A 16,245-nucleotide genomic window follows, 5' to 3' on the forward strand; every position below is an offset into this window, starting at 1 on the left:
TCGGCAGGTGAAAGGAGGAGAAATGTAATCAGGGAGCACTGAATGCAAAGTGGAACCAAACAGGGGGAGCACAGCCAGTCCCCAACCTGCCAGGCCAATGAGCAAACAGCAGGAGCTCCCCATGGCTAGCTAGCCCTGAGGAGATCCTGAAAATCTCACTGTGCTTGGGTGGGTTCCTTGCCATCAATCACAGACATGGTGCCAACACTCCAGAAATGTCCTAAGAAATACCAGCAACACCCACCACGTCCATCCTCCAACACAAGCTTTTCCCCAACATGGTAACCTCAGCCATGAGAGCCATGTCCCCAAATTGAGGTTAAGACAAGTGTCTTAGGCAAGACGCAAAGTGGTCAAGATGGTTAGGGGAGATGTTTCATTTATCCTGGACATGTGTACCAGTGCTAAACACTGTCCAGGAAAGAAGGGGATGAAGAGACCATGCGGACAGGAGAAACGGAATGTTCACTATGGTGCAGGCCTTTGGTTAGGCAAACGTGAAGGTACTTCCACAGCGGAAGCTCCTGGAGGGAAAGGATATTATAACTCTTCCACCCTGCGCTGTCAGCCCTTGGCATATTTCTGCCTGAGATACATTAACAAATAAGGAGAGGTATCCCCCAGGGCCTGTAATAACATTGACTTCATGCATCATTTCCTCAGAGGAATAGTACACTGTGTATTTCTTATTCCTGGTGTGTCCTGGCTCAGAAATAATGGCCGTGCTCACCTGCTTCCTTCTGTGCGTTTTACAACCCTCCTAAGCTTTGTTTGTCTTTCCCCTGCTCCTCGTGCGCATGGCACACTACACAGGCCCACACGAAAGGGACACGGATACAATTCGCAAGCTGCGTCTGTGTCTGGTGTAGTAGGTATGATCTTTCAAATCTTTTATGGAAGCAAGCAGAGGGGGACTCTACAGTAAATAAATGACATGGTCTGTGCAGCAGACACTGAAGTCAGGATAAATGAGCAAAAAACATCGGGGAATCCCCAAGGTCTATCAGAGCATTCTGCTCTAGACGCTCATCTTGCCAGAGTCAGCCAGGGGCTGTCTGAGCTCCTAGACCTGGCCACACAGAACATACACAGGTATCTTGACTGGTCCAGTGGTGACACAGCTGTTCCTCTGAAGCCTCTGCCCAGAGCTATTGGTGCAGCTCCACATTCGGGGGTCTCTGGGTCTCTACTTTTCTCCAGGTCCAAGCACTAGAACCCTGGCAAGCCCCAACCAGGCCTTTGCTGGAAAGGAAAGAAAATTTGTCTTTCAGTGCAGTTTCAAGAACTGCATTCCCTCGGCCTCCAGCCTCCATGATCACACAAGCCTCCACTGAGCACTCAGAGGCTCCAACCAGTGGGAGGAGTTTGCTGGTTCCTAATAACATACAACTCTACCCATACCATGCCTGTCCTCACAAAATGACACTACTGGGTTCAGATGACACAATCCATGTTGCGGGCCAGGAGTCACTGTCATGAGAGAAAGAAATGACTATGATAAACCATTAAATTAAAAATAGAGGGTGGGATTGTGCCCACAGTTCAGTGGCCACTTTATGAAAATGTTTGCACGGAATTCAGAGAAATGAAAACAGCCACTCGTTGCAAGGATGAATCACAGGCCAAGCTTTTCTTTCATTTCAGTTTTCATCAATATATTATAATGTTATTTGTGTGGGGTGGAAAACAAATGAAGTGTCTGATCACAACGAGGTGCACAGTGAGGTTGGTGCAGCTGTAAACAACACTTGAGATTCAATTTCCTCAAACCAGGGAATCAGGGGCAAAGGCACTAGGTAACTCATGATGCTGGCTACAGATATAGCTAAATTCTACTACTCTCCTCGGTCCAGACCTTCTGAGGTCCAGACTGTCTTTTACCTAATGCCCATATTTGGACCAGAACAAAAGCATTTGTCTTCTGCAGCTTTAAGCACACCCAGACATATGCCAAACCTTTGGCAAGTAAATGTGGGGTACGGAGCCGTGTGTTCATCATTTATTAATTGCCGAGGCTTATTTAATATTGAATTAAGTCTCATGCTGGCAATTTTAAATCAGTTCAAGAAGTCCTTGAATCAATCACCATGGGCTCAGAAGGGCACCAGCTACTGCAGAAGACTCAAATGTAGTAAAAGCAAAAATAGTCCCTGCCCTCGCCTATGCCCATCCACTGTGTGGGGCAGAAGGCAGACTGTGGTCTTAGACTGATCACTGATTGCTAACTCGTTACTTCTGCCATGACGTCTGAGCTGTTTTCACTCTCAAGGACTCCGTTTGTTTTGTAAGGTAACTGTGATTTTGAGTTTTACTGGACTTAAGGCACCTAAGAATGGCATTACTACTTTCAGATTGGGACCCTCTGCTCCTGCTCTAGGCATGAATGCATCCTTTACACAGAAAGAAAAAGAAGAGAGTTTCATGTGTTCTTCACCCTTGATGACCTCACCAGATGGACTAGGATGTCTAATGAGGTTAGAATTTGGAACCTTATACCTGAAGGAAGGAGTTGATACCTTATAGAGATCTCACAGGGCAGCAATGTGGGGACCATTACCATGAAAAGAACAAATTGTTAGGACAGGGCACTCACAAGTATAAGGGGAGGACATGCCCTAATCAGGCAAAAACTGTGCGTTTTGGACAGGAATTGATGCTTCTTCTATAATTATATCCTCACTTTAAGAGTCAGGCCAAAGGAAGACTCCATATAGTGCATGAGAGAGATATTAGAGTAGGAATAGTATGATTAATCTGTAGATGTGATTTATTTAAATGTCTTGATATGGAAATACTTTCCTAGATTAACAGTTGACCCTGAAATGCCATTATAAATACCCTGTCACAGAGGAGACAACACAGATAGTGCACATGAAGAGGAGGACTGCGCATGTGAAGAGGAGGACTGCACACGTGAAGAGGAGGACTGCACATGTGAAGAGGAGGACGGGGCATGTGAAGAGGAGGACGGGGCACGTGAAGAGGAGGACGGGGCACGTGAAGAGGAGGACTGCACACGTGAAGAGGAGGACGGGGCACGTGAAGAGGAGGACGGCGCATGTGAAGAGGAGGACGGCGCACGTGAAGAGGACGATTGCACACATGAAGAGGAGGACGGCACACGTGAAGAGGAGGACAGCGCATGTGAAGAGGAGGACGGGACACATGAAGAGGAGGACAGCGCATGTGAAGAGGAGGACGGGGCACGTGAAGAGGAGGACGGGGCACGTGAAGAGGAGGATGGGGCACGTGAAGAGGAGGACAGGGCACGTGAAGAGGAGGACGGGACATATGAAGAGGAGGACAGCGCACGTGAAGAGGAGGACAGCGCACGTGAAGAGGAGGACGGCACACGTGAAGAGGAGGACGGGGCATGTGAAGAGGAGGACGGGGCACGTGAAGAGGAGGACAGAGCATGTGAAGAGGAGGACGGGGCACGTGAAGAGGAGGATGGGGCACGTGAAGAGGAGGACGGCGCATGTGAAGAGGAGGACTGCACACGTGAAGAGGAGGACTGCACACGTGAAGAGGAGGACGGGGCACGTGAAGAGGAGGACAGAGCATGTGAAGAGGAGGACGGGGCATGTGAAGAGGAGGACGGGACATATGAAGAGGAGGACTGCACACGTGAAGAGGAGGACTGCACACGTGAAGAGGAGGACGGGGCATGTGAAGAGGAGGACGGGGCATGTGAAGAGGAGGACGGGGCACGTGAAGAGGAGGACAGAGCATGTGAAGAGGAGGACGGGGCATGTGAAGAGGAGGACGGGGCACGTGAAGAGGAGGACTGCACACGTGAAGAGGAGGACGGGGCACGTGAAGAGGAGGACGGCGCATGTGAAGAGGAGGACGGCGCACGTGAAGAGGAGGACGGGGCACGTGAAGAGGAGGACGGGGCACATGAAGAGGAGGACAGCGCATGTGAAGAGGAGGACGGGGTACGTGAAGAGGAGGACGGGGCATGTGAAGAGGAGGACGGGGCACGTGAAGAGGAGGACGGGGCACGTGAAGAGGAGGACTGCACATGTGAAGAGGAGGACGGGGCACGTGAAGAGGAGGATGGGGCACGTGAAGAGGAGGATGGGACATATGAAGAGGAGGACAGCGCACGTGAAGAGGAGGACTGCACATGTGAAGAGGAGGATGGGGCACGTGAAGAGGAGGATGGGGCACGTGAAGAGGAGGACAGGGCACGTGAAGAGGAGGATGGGACATATGAAGAGGAGGACAGCGCACGTGAAGAGGAGGACAGCGCACGTGAAGAGGAGGACGGCACACGTGAAGAGGAGGACGGGGCATGTGAAGAGGAGGACGGGGCACGTGAAGAGGAGGACGGGGCATGTGAAGAGGAGGACGGGGCACGTGAAGAGGAGGACGGGGCACGTGAAGAGGAGGACGGCGCACGTGAAGAGGAGGACTGCACACGTGAAGAGGAGGACTGCACACGTGAAGAGGAGGACGGGGCACGTGAAGAGGAGGACAGAGCATGTGAAGAGGAGGACGGGGCATGTGAAGAGGAGGACGGGACACATGAAGAGGAGGACTGCACACGTGAAGAGGAGGACTGCACACGTGAAGAGGAGGACGGGGCATGTGAAGAGGAGGACGGGGCATGTGAAGAGGAGGACGGGGCACGTGAAGAGGAGGACAGAGCATGTGAAGAGGAGGACGGGGCATGTGAAGAGGAGGACGGGGCATGTGAAGAGGAGGACGGGGCATGTGAAGAGGAGGACGGGGCACGTGAAGAGGAGGACTGCACACGTGAAGAGGAGGACGGGGCACGTGAAGAGGAGGACGGCGCATGTGAAGAGGAGGACGGCGCACGTGAAGAGGAGGACGGGGCACGTGAAGAGGAGGACGGGGCACATGAAGAGGAGGACAGCGCATGTGAAGAGGAGGACGGGGCACGTGAAGAGGAGGACGGGGCATGTGAAGAGGAGGACGGGGCACGTGAAGAGGAGGACGGGGCACGTGAAGAGGAGGACTGCACATGTGAAGAGGAGGACGGGGCACGTGAAGAGGAGGATGGGGCACGTGAAGAGGAGGACAGGGCACGTGAAGAGGAGGATGGGACATATGAAGAGGAGGACAGCGCACGTGAAGAGGAGGACTGCACATGTGAAGAGGAGGATGGGGCACGTGAAGAGGAGGATGGGGCACGTGAAGAGGAGGACAGGGCACGTGAAGAGGAGGATGGGACATATGAAGAGGAGGACAGCGCACGTGAAGAGGAGGACTGCACACATGAAGAGGAGGACGGCACACGTGAAGAGGAGGACGGGGCATGTGAAGAGGAGGACGGGGCACGTGAAGAGGAGGACTGCACACGTGAAGAGGAGGACGGGGCATGTGAAGAGGAGGACGGGGCATGTGAAGAGGAGGACGGGGCACGTGAAGAGGAGGACAGAGCATGTGAAGAGGAGGACAGGGCATGTGAAGAGGAGGACAGGGCATGTGAAGAGGAGGACGGGGCATATGAAGAGGAGGACTGCTCATGTAAAGAGGAGGACAGAGCATGTGAAGAGGAGGACAGGGCACGTGAAGAGGAGGACGGGGCATGTGAAGAGGAGGACGGGGCATGTGAAGAGGAGGACGGGGCATGTGAAGAGGAGGACGGGGCATGTGAAGAGGAGGACGGGGCATGTGAAGAGGAGGACAGAGCATGTGAAGAGGACGGGGCACGTGAAGAGGAGGACGGGGCATGTGAAGAGGAGGACGGGGCATGTGAAGAGGAGGACTGCACACGTGAAGAGGAGGACTGCACATGTGAAGAGGAGGACTGCACATGTGAAGAGGAGGACTGCACATGTGAAGAGGAGGACTGCGCATGTGAAGAGGAGGACGGGGCACGTGAAGAGGAGGACGGGGCATGTGAAGAGGAGGACGGGGCATGTGAAGAGGAGGACAGAGCATGTGAAGAGGAGGACAGAGCATTTGAAGAGGAGGACGGGGCATGTGAAGAGGAGGACTGCTCATGTAAAGAGGAGGACAGAGCATGTGAAGAGGAGGACGGGGCATGTGAAGAGGAGGACGGGGCATGTGAAGAAGAGGACAGAGCATGGGAAGAGGAGGACGGGGCACGTGAAGAGGAGGACGGGGCATGTGAAGAGGAGGACGGGGCACGTGAAGAGGAGGACGGGGCACGTGAAGAGGAGGACGGGGCACGTGAAGAGGAGGACGGGGCATGTGAAGAGGAGGACAGAGCATGTGAAGAGGAGGACGGGGCATGTGAAGAGGAGGACAGAGCATGTGAAGAGGAGGACGGGGCACGTGAAGAGGAGGACAGAGCATGTGAAGAGGAGGACGGGGCACGTGAAGAGGAGGACGGGGCATGTGAAGAGGAGGACTGCACATGTGAAGAGGAGGACTGCGCATGTGAAGAGGAGGACGGGGCACGTGAAGAGGAGGACGGGGCATGTGAAGAGGAGGACGGGGCATGTGAAGAGGAGGACGGGGCATGTGAAGAGGAGGACGGGGCACGTGAAGAGGAGGACTGCACATGTGAAGAGGAGGACAGGGCACGTGAAGAGGAGGACGGGACATGTGAAGAGGAGGACAGTGCACGTGAAGAGGAGGACTGCACACATGAAGAGGAGGACGGGGCATGTGAAGAGGAAGACGGGGCATGTGAAGAGGAGGACTGCACATGTGAAGAGGAGGACGGGGCACGTGAAGAGGAGGACTGCACATGTGAAGAGGAGGACTACACATGTGAAGAGGATGACGGGGCATGTGAAGACCCAACAGAGAAAGATCTGAAGGTCTGCCTTGAAGAACTAAGGGATATAGCTACAAGCCAAGGGATGCTGAAACCCAACAGCAGTGAGAAGAGGCAAGGAATGGATTGTCTCTTCCAACCCCCAGAATGAATGGGAGAGACTCCAGGCAGAAGTCACACTCCAGGATGCAAGCATGAGAGAAGATGAGAAGCAAACAGAGCAGTGAAATTCGTATAACGCTGGCCTGGCTTTATTCTTCTTTAAACTCTGAATAATGTCTCCCCACACCTACTGCCTTCAGTAAGTCAGGGAGTTCTTTCTGTGTCCTCTAGTTTGGGATGCTCCATCTTCCTCATTCACAGTCCTATCTACTTCTTTGTTTTTCAGTCCTGTTCCCCAGCTATACAAGGTTTCCTTTGCCTGTTATCTGATAAGGAGCTCCGAACACCCGGCAGCAATCATCTGAGTCCAACTGACAAGAGAGACAGGTAGCAGAAAGGAGAGAAATGCAAGAGTGAAAAAAAAAACCTTTATTTACAGTTTCGTTGAAAGAAGTAAATCCAATGAGAAACAAAATGGTTTCGAAATTGTTCAGCACTACACACAGATATCTAGAAGCAATTAACTGTGCAGAAAATGACAGGCAAATTTAAAGCAATAATTAGAGTAATATTTGAAAAATCTTGGCAAAAACTTCTTTGTTGTTGCTTTTTTATTCTCAGATGTGGCTCAGAAATTTTTTCTTACAGAAAATTTAAACTCAGTGGTATAACATAGCCTAATGGTGTCAAGTGCCTCAAATCAGGAGGCTGAGTCAGGAGGATCATGAGTTCAAGGCCGACCTGGACTATGCAACAAAGTCATTTCTGAACAATAACAAAAGCAGTAACAACAAAACACACCGAAGCAAACACAAGGGAAATGTGAGCAGCAAACTTGATGTGGTATAGATTAAAATGTGAGCAGCTTGATGTGGTATAGATTAAAAACCAACCAGCAAACAAACAATATTTGGAACATAGAAAAAGAGTTTACAGGGGAATTTAAATATTTGCAGCTATTTTATCCATCACAAACCATAAAAAGCCCAACTGTCCATCAGTTGATGAGAAGACAAAATGAAGAATTGGGATGCATAGGTACCATAAAACAAGACTCAGGGATGCAGAGGAAAATACTACCAACAGATGCAACGTGGAGGGTCCCCAACAACATGGAGGGACCCCAACAACATGGAGGGACCCCAACAGCATGGAGGGACCCCAACATGAGAGACCCCCCAAACATGCTGTTGAGCAAGAAAGAACAGACCCACAGGCACATATTATGCATGATCTAATTGACAGCATTTATAGAAGTGCATAGAATTGATGGAAACAGCACACACCAGTGGTCACTTGGTAGCCAGTGGTGTCAATGACAGTGACCCAGAAAGGCACAGGGAATCAGGGTGGGGAACTTGTTTTATTTTCACGTGGTGATAGCCACGTGGGCCCAGGAATTTGTCAAAACACGTCCAAAGGTGTATTTGATATTGGTGTGCTTTATTATGTTCAATTTTAAACTTGATCAAATCTATTTTTAAATGTATGCTCTACTTAAGGTGCTGGCTACAGCTACAGGTATCCCTTAGGGTGTCTATGGAAAAGATAAAGTGATTGACTGCCTTGAGTCAAACTAGATGGATGGAGAAAATATTTCACCACCAGAGAGGTGGGGGAGCTGCTATGAGAGGAACCCACCCTGAGGTGGACCATATCCTTCACTCCCTGGATTGAGAGAGCGTTGCTCACAAAGATCAATGTCTACAAAAAAATCATCTACAAAGCACACCCACAAAATCAGCAAAGCGAACGAATGTGGTTGTTTTTAGGAAGGACCACTGGGACCTTCAATGACAACAATAACAGCTTTATACACAATGGTTCCATCAGACACCCTCATGCCAGGCATCTGTGCTGACATGTGAAAACCATGTAACCTCAAAGTCCTGTCATGACATTGCACCTAGAAACATTAAATCAACAATGGACGACACCCCTTTCTTGCAAAGCTGGACTTATAAGTCAAATCCCTGTAAGGTGTTAAGGAGTAGAAACTGGGCCTGGGGAAATGGCTCAGTCAGTAGTCTGTTTGTTGTGCAACCATGATGACTTTAGTTTTTATCCCCAAGACATACATAAAATAAGCCAGGTGACACAGCACATGCATGTAATCCCAGCACCAGGGACACAGAAATCAGGGGATCTCTGGGGCTTGCTGGCCAGACAGTCTAGCTAATTTGGCAAGGTTCAGTGAGACTGTCTTAAAAACTAAGGTGGAAATGGGCTAGGGTAAAATGATTGACACAGAAGCATCATCATCAGAGTTGGGGATATCTGCAACCTTTGCACTAAGGAGGGAGAAGGTAACCAAAGAAATGCTGAGGCTCTTTAGCCATCCAGTTAGTTCCAGGTCCAGTGAATCCATCTAAAAAAATAACGGGGGTTACCAAGAAAGTCACTCTGATCAATTTTGATCTCTGGCTTCCACACACATGCACATACACCTGTATACACATGCATATACACATACATGTATATATACATAGGTGCTGGATATTTTACTCTCTCTCTCTGTCTCTGTCTGTCTCTGTTTCTCTCTCTCTCTCTCTCTCTCTCTCTCTCTCTCTCTCTCTCTCTCTCTCTCTCTCTCTCTCAGAAAGAAGTGAAAATAAAGTGGTGATTGGCCCTGATGTAACAAAAGCCTTATTAGCCATAGAGTGACAGAAAATGAGGACCTCTGGATACATGACTCATGAAGTATAACCAGAAATATCTCAAGTCATCCAGAGATATGTTCATAAAAGGAGAGTGTTCTGGTTTCAATTCTGCTGCTGTGAGAAAAATAAAATATCTTGACCAGAAGCAACATAGAGGAGGAAGGGTTTATTTAGTTGACAGTTTCAGAATACAGACTCTTGTTTCAGAAAGCCAAGGCAAAAACTCGAGCAGTCAAGATCAAAAGATCAAAGAGAATAAGTACCTCTTCTTCCCTCCCTCCCTTCATTCCTCCTCCCTTCCTTCCTTCCTTCAACATGTTTATATACTCAGCTAGCTTCCCTCACTTACACAAGGCCAAGCCTAGAGAGTGGTACCACTGACAGTAGTTCAATCTTCCTACACTAATTAACAATCAAGACAATCCCTGACTGACATGGTCAAAGGCCAACATGATGTAGATAATTCATCCTGAAGCCTCTCTTTCTAGGTGATTCCAGGTAGTACCAAGTCTACATTTAAAACCACCCATCACAAGGAGCACTCCAGATTTCACAGGCTGCTCTCACAGTGGAAGGGTCTTCAAAAGTGTCCTATATTGGAGTATAGAGGACACAGATTTCCTCTCTCTTTGGATGTAGGTTGACCTTTGGCATGCCTTTGAGCTGAGGACAATTCCTAGGCGTCTGCTTTTAGTCTGCAGAACTCCCAGTAACTGAGAAAATAAATGCCGTGGTCCTGAAATGGTAAAGACATCTTGATAAACCTACTTTCTATCAGCACCAGTTTGCTGGGTTTTAAAGCACATCCATGCAGTGTACATTGTGATGTTTTAGTCTGCCTTTCCACACTGAATAGACCAAAACCTAAAAATAAACCCCTGGAATTATTCCTTTAACAGCTTCTGCTTTTGTGTGGCTTCTAGGTCTTAGTTGACCCCATTTAATTGGCCAGACAGTTCCGAAGCAGTCAAGTACAAAGCAGATGCAGACCGGTCATTCCCATGAGTACTACTGTTAGGCAAACAGGGATCCCTAGGCAAGGACACATCTTTAACCCAGGCAGCAAGGGAGCCACATAGATGAGGCACCCAAAAGCATGAGTTCACAATGGCAAAAAGAACGGACAAGCAAACATTAGATACCATAAAACCCACATAACCAAGCTACTAAGGACAGGCGAGCAAAGGAAACTGTTGTAGGACATGAGACACAAAAGAGGAGTTTCCTAATTGAAAATATTGGAAAGTCAACAGAAGCAAAGAAATGAACATATCTGAAAACGTCTGTTTAAATAATAGAAAATACAAGGAGAAAACTCTAACCTCCCAAATTTAAAGAGAATAGTAAGGGAAACAAATAAAAATGTGATTGTGACTGAAGGCGTCCACAAATGAAACAATTAATTCTACAATTGATGGAATTTAGAGATTCCAAATAGGGCTGTTGAGAAAGTTCAGTTTGAAGATCTCACTTCCAATCCTGACAACCATGAACTGGAAGGAGAGAATCAAATCCTGCAACCTATCCTCTGACCTCCTTATCCTACTCCTAGAGAGAGAGAGGCAAACACGGAGACAGACACACACATACATATTCTCTCTCTCTCTCTCTCTCTCTCTCTCTCTCTCTCTCTCTCTCTCTCTCTCTCTCTCTCTCTCTCTCTCTCTCTCCCTATCTGTCTCTCCCTCCCTCACTCCCTCCTCCCCTCCCTCTCATATACACATAGAGAGTGATGCATAAACAAACAAATAAATATAAGTAGAGATTTTAGTAATTAGAAATATAGCTCAGCAGTAAAGAGCATTTGCTGATCTTGCAGAGGATCCAGATTTGGTTCCCAGCAACCACAGGCTGACTTATAATTCTTTGTAAATCCAGTTGCAGGAGATCCAATGATGCTTTTTTCAAGGTTCCATGAACTCCTGAACACATGTGTTACACATATACTTACATGAGTGAATGCACATAAATTTTTTTTAAATGTAAAAATTAAATTTTTAAAAATTCTCAGACAGAAAAGACAATAAGTCCAAAGAAAATGAATCTACTTAAAGTAGAAAAGTAATTAAAGTAAAAGACCTTTAATAGCAATGAGGATAGCATAGAACAAATTATGTATATTTCACACAACAATTAACCAACAGCTAAACATCTCAAAAGTCATAGATGATGAATATGACTTTTCAGTTGTGCTATAGGTAAGCTATGCTTTGTCCCAGAGAAAGCTATGTCTATACAGACAATTGTATTCCTGATTAATTACTTTCTCCTGGTTGTGATAGAGTGCCTGACTGAACGGACTTAGAAAAGCTATTTTGCCTTGGAATTCAAACAGATAAAAGTTTATCATGGTAGGAGAGGCAACTCTTGACTATGGGGGAGGGGGTTATGGCTCACATCTGGACTGGTCAGGAAGTAGGGACATGGAGAGCATCATGGAAAGGGAATAAAATAGAACTCTTCTCCCCATAATCCATTTCTTCCAGCAAGTCACACTCTCCTGTAAGTCTATGACCTCTCTAAATCATTGGCCCCTGAAGGAAAATAACTACTCCACCACTTGGGCCTTGGGGAATGGTCTTCCATTCTCATATAGTGGCAAAGCCTAACCACATATGCAGTGGCCACAGCCATTCACAATAGTCCTGAACGTTAACTGCATCTATGTTCTTCAGTGTGTGAACAGTCATAAGCTATCCCACAGAACACTACGTAGTCACAAATATTACATACAACCCAGGTGAACATAGAGAGAAAAATGCTCAGGGAGGTAGAGTCAGTTCCTAATGGTTACACACACATATTCCAATTTATACAATACTGCAGGAAAAGGAAAATCATAGGAACAACAAGAAAATCATATTGTTGATTAGTGACCAGGGTCTGTGGCTGGAGAGAGGAAGGATGAAGATGGAGACGTGTTATGGAGTTAAGTTTGTTCCTCTGGTAGGGTTATACATAGCCAAGGGACGGAGGGAAGTGTGGAAGAAGGGGAAGAGGAAGGAGGAGAGGAAATGAAGCACACAGGGAGAGATCTGAATGCATGCTGGATAAAGACGCTTGCCACAAAGCCTAATGATGTGAGTTCCAGCCCTGGAGCACACTCAATACATAAGTGGATTTTATAAAGAAAATACAAAATTTAAAAATACTGGCACAGGAGAGAGAGAAAAAAATCAAATAATTGAAAATCAAAATAAGCCATGACACTTTTAGTATTATATTTAAAAACAAATGACAAGTTGTTTCCATTCTAGTCAACCCTCTTGAAGCTTCTCTCCCTGAACGTTGAAGAGTTGCCTCTTCTTCAAGCTCTCTGCAGAAGGGGAGGGACTTTTAAAGGGTACAAGCATCTGCCCATCCGACAAATGCGCATTGAAAGGATGTGAATTTTAAGTGGCCAGGGCAAAGAGGGCTTGAACATCAGTCGTGAACAAAATGGTGTCTATACATGCATGCATGCATGCATGAATGAATGAATGAATTCTCTTTGTGATTTTTAGCAGGCGTTTGTGTTGGAGGGAAGCAATCAATGAGGGGAGGAAAGAAAGGGGAAGGAGAGCGAATGAGAGATAGGGGGAGGGAGACAGACACACAGAGGGATGAGACAGAGTCCAGAGAGAGATGGAGGAATGGAAGAAGAAAGGGAGGAGGGAGAGAGAGGGAAAAATGAAGAATGAACAAGTAATTATTTTGGTCACAGGATAGTATTCACAGAGTATCAAACAGCAAGCTCAGAAAACAATGGCAAATACACAATGTCACAACCTGAATGCATGTCCCCTCAGTTCCTTTGCTATTTTTAAAACTTAATCGTCAGTATGATGTCATTGTCTGGTGGAACTGTGAGAAGGTTATCAGATGTGATCAGGAGGGTGGAGTCTTCATGAATGGCACTTCCCTTGCTGTGGGACCCCTTGCCTCTTCTGTCACGTGAGGGCACAGCTAGAAGGCACCATCCATGGGTAAGAACACAAACTCTCATTACACGTTGGGTCTTCACGCAACCTAGCAGCACCTTGGCCTTACAGCATCTAGGCCTGAGATACAAGCTTCTGTTAAGTATACAGCACCTGGTTTGAGGTATTCTCATAGATTTACTGATCTAAAGATTTGTAAAAAGGAAGAAGCAAACATATGGTCCTGGGTGCATTAGGTTTGTGTCATAGATGAACAGTAACCACAAAAGCATCTTCCTATAGCTGGTAGACCCTGTGTATTACAGAGTTTCACTGACCATCCTGGGTAGAGTTACCTGGTTACAGTACTATCCTTGACATTTCACCCAAAGATCCCCGAGGAGGTACCTACACATAGAGACAGCCAGGTGGAGCAAGACTGTAATTATTTTATTTTTACAAAAGCAAGGAGCCTTGGATCTGAAGCCTGGAGGATCCCAAAATTTGTGTAACTCCCACCACCCACAAAGGTTAGGAGCATCCCATGTGGTCCCAGATGTCATAAATGCTTCTCCCCATCAGGGATGCCATGGTAGATGCTGGGTACTTCATGTGATCCAGCACTTGGCACACAATGCATCATCCAGAGTGATTGCTGCTATCTGTGGGTGATTCCAGACTGTTCCACTTTTAATATAGCAACTTCATTTCATAGCCGGAAGGTTTTGTCCCACCTTCCTCTAATAGTCACAAACAGATTGCATGAAATTTAAACACTTCTGCACAGTAGAGATGATTGACAAAACAAAGAGACAGACTATAGAAAGGGGGAAATCTTTGGCAATTATTTGTTTTAGAGAAGATGCATATCAGAAGAACACACAAAAAATTAACCATCAGATTAGCAAATTATGAGATCAATAAGTGTGCAAAAATTCAATAGATACTTTTCAAAAGGAGTACAAATGGGCACTAAATACTTGCTAGAATTGGTACCCATCTTTAGCCAATAGGGGAAATTAATCAAACTCCAATAAGATCCTCTCTATCCCCAATCAGAAAGCTATCACCAAGAAAGCGTAGAACAAATGTTGCCAATAGAGGGGGAAAGAAACATTCATACAGTTCTGGTGGGAATGTATACAGGTGCAGTCTCGACAGAAATCAGTATAGAAGCTCACTAAAATTTTAGAAGGCTCGTGGGATCCAGACTGTCACTTCTGGGTATGCACCCTAAAGGAATCAGGTCCAGCATGCAACAGAAATGCCTGAACACTGAACCACAGTGCTATCCATGTCAGTCTTGGTATACACTGAATGGTGGGTGGTTAAAGAAAATGTAGCATGAACATGCTATTATGAAAACATTAAGAACAAAACCGTACCTTTGCCAGAAAATGCACCCATTAAGCAAAATAAGCCAGACACAGAGACCCATTAGAAATACATACCATGTGTAGTCCCCTATGGTTGGAGTCATACATGAAGGGAGAAGTTGCAAGCCAAAGAGGAAGAAAAGAAGGGGAGCAAGAGGGGTGGAGGGGCGATACACTCAAGATGTATAACATGCATAAGGGAAAATATCAATGTAAGTCATTATTCCATACTTTCAATACATGCTATTTTTAAAAGATAGAGAGAAAACAACCAATGTAGGTCATTATTCCATACTATCAATACATGCTAATTTTAAAAGATAGAGAACAACCCCTGCAGGCCGGGCGTTGGTGGCGCATGCCTTTAATCCCAGCACTTGGGAGGCAGAGGCAGGCAGATCTGTGAGTTCGAGACCAGCCTGGACTACCAAGCGAGTTCCAGGACAGCCTCCAAAGCCACAGAGAAACCCTGTCTCAAAAAACCAGAAAAAAAAAGAGAACAACCCCTGCCCCGAAATCCAGCACAACACAGGAGTTTGGTTTGGAACATAGATTGTCAAAGGGGCCCTCTTAACCCTTGCCTCTAAGGGAAATGCTAAGGAATTGTGCTGTGTAACCCATAGTCTACAGAATGTAGAAACCCCCAAATTCAGTGAGTATAAAATAGAATTCTTTCCCCAGCCTCCCTCTTTCTCCTTCTGTTCTCTTGTTTTCAGTGAACACCCCCTCCATCTACGCAATCCAGATGCCGGCTGTGAGCCTTCCCCTCCTACCACCCATTCCTAACCAGGGCCGTGGACCAAACTGCTCTTGTGCCTTTAGCGTCTCCTCACTCTTCCTGGTCTACATGAATTCCCAGGCAGTGTCTTCTCCCTCTCAACACCTTCTTTTCTCCTAATGTCAGGTGACAGGAGAAGTCACATCCATTTCCTCCCCTTGCTAGATTCCGCCCGCCCCCCTGCCACCCTGTCAGAGTTCCAGATCCACAAAAATGGCCTTGATTTCCTGACCCTGCCCATTACTCTAGGAACACCCACACCAGTTGCTGCTTACTTCAAATCAGATGGCTGCAAGACCAAACTAGTGGCAAAATTACCAGGATTACTGGCTTTTTCCAGCAGACCCTCTCTAGGAATGCCTATCCACAGTGGCTTTGCCCTGATCCACTCAATCGGTTTTCAGCACATGGCTTAAATGCTTCCCTGGCTACCTGGGCTGGGAAGGAATTTGTATCTCCATTTCATAGCACAGGGAGACATGTATCCAGCCTGTGCCTGGGTCTTACTTGGCGTCTTATGTAGGGTGCCTATTACTGTAAAGAGACACCATGACCACAGCAACTCTTATAAAGGAAAACATTTAACTGGGATGGCGGCTTACAGTTTCAAAGGTTCAGTTCATTATCATCATGGCAGGGAGCATGGCAGACACAATGGTGAAGTAGCCGAGAGTCGGACATCTTGCAGGCAACAGGAAATGGTCTCCTGTCA

General features: G+C 47.1%; 1 long non-coding RNA gene across 1 annotated transcript in view; it reads right to left on the reverse strand.

Moving 5' to 3' along the window:
• Positions 1–16,245, reverse strand: part of LOC110340120 — a 43,038-nt gene extending 26,793 nt beyond the window's left edge. The window contains exon 1 of the long non-coding RNA XR_002381904.1: positions 16,136–16,245. This is a non-coding gene — a long non-coding RNA (uncharacterized LOC110340120). The remainder of the gene's footprint in view (positions 1–16,135) is intronic.

This window comes from Mesocricetus auratus, unplaced genomic scaffold, assembly GCF_017639785.1.
Source record: "Mesocricetus auratus isolate SY011 unplaced genomic scaffold, BCM_Maur_2.0 Super-Scaffold_100018, whole genome shotgun sequence".
Classification (NCBI taxonomy): Eukaryota; Metazoa; Chordata; class Mammalia; order Rodentia; family Cricetidae; genus Mesocricetus; species Mesocricetus auratus.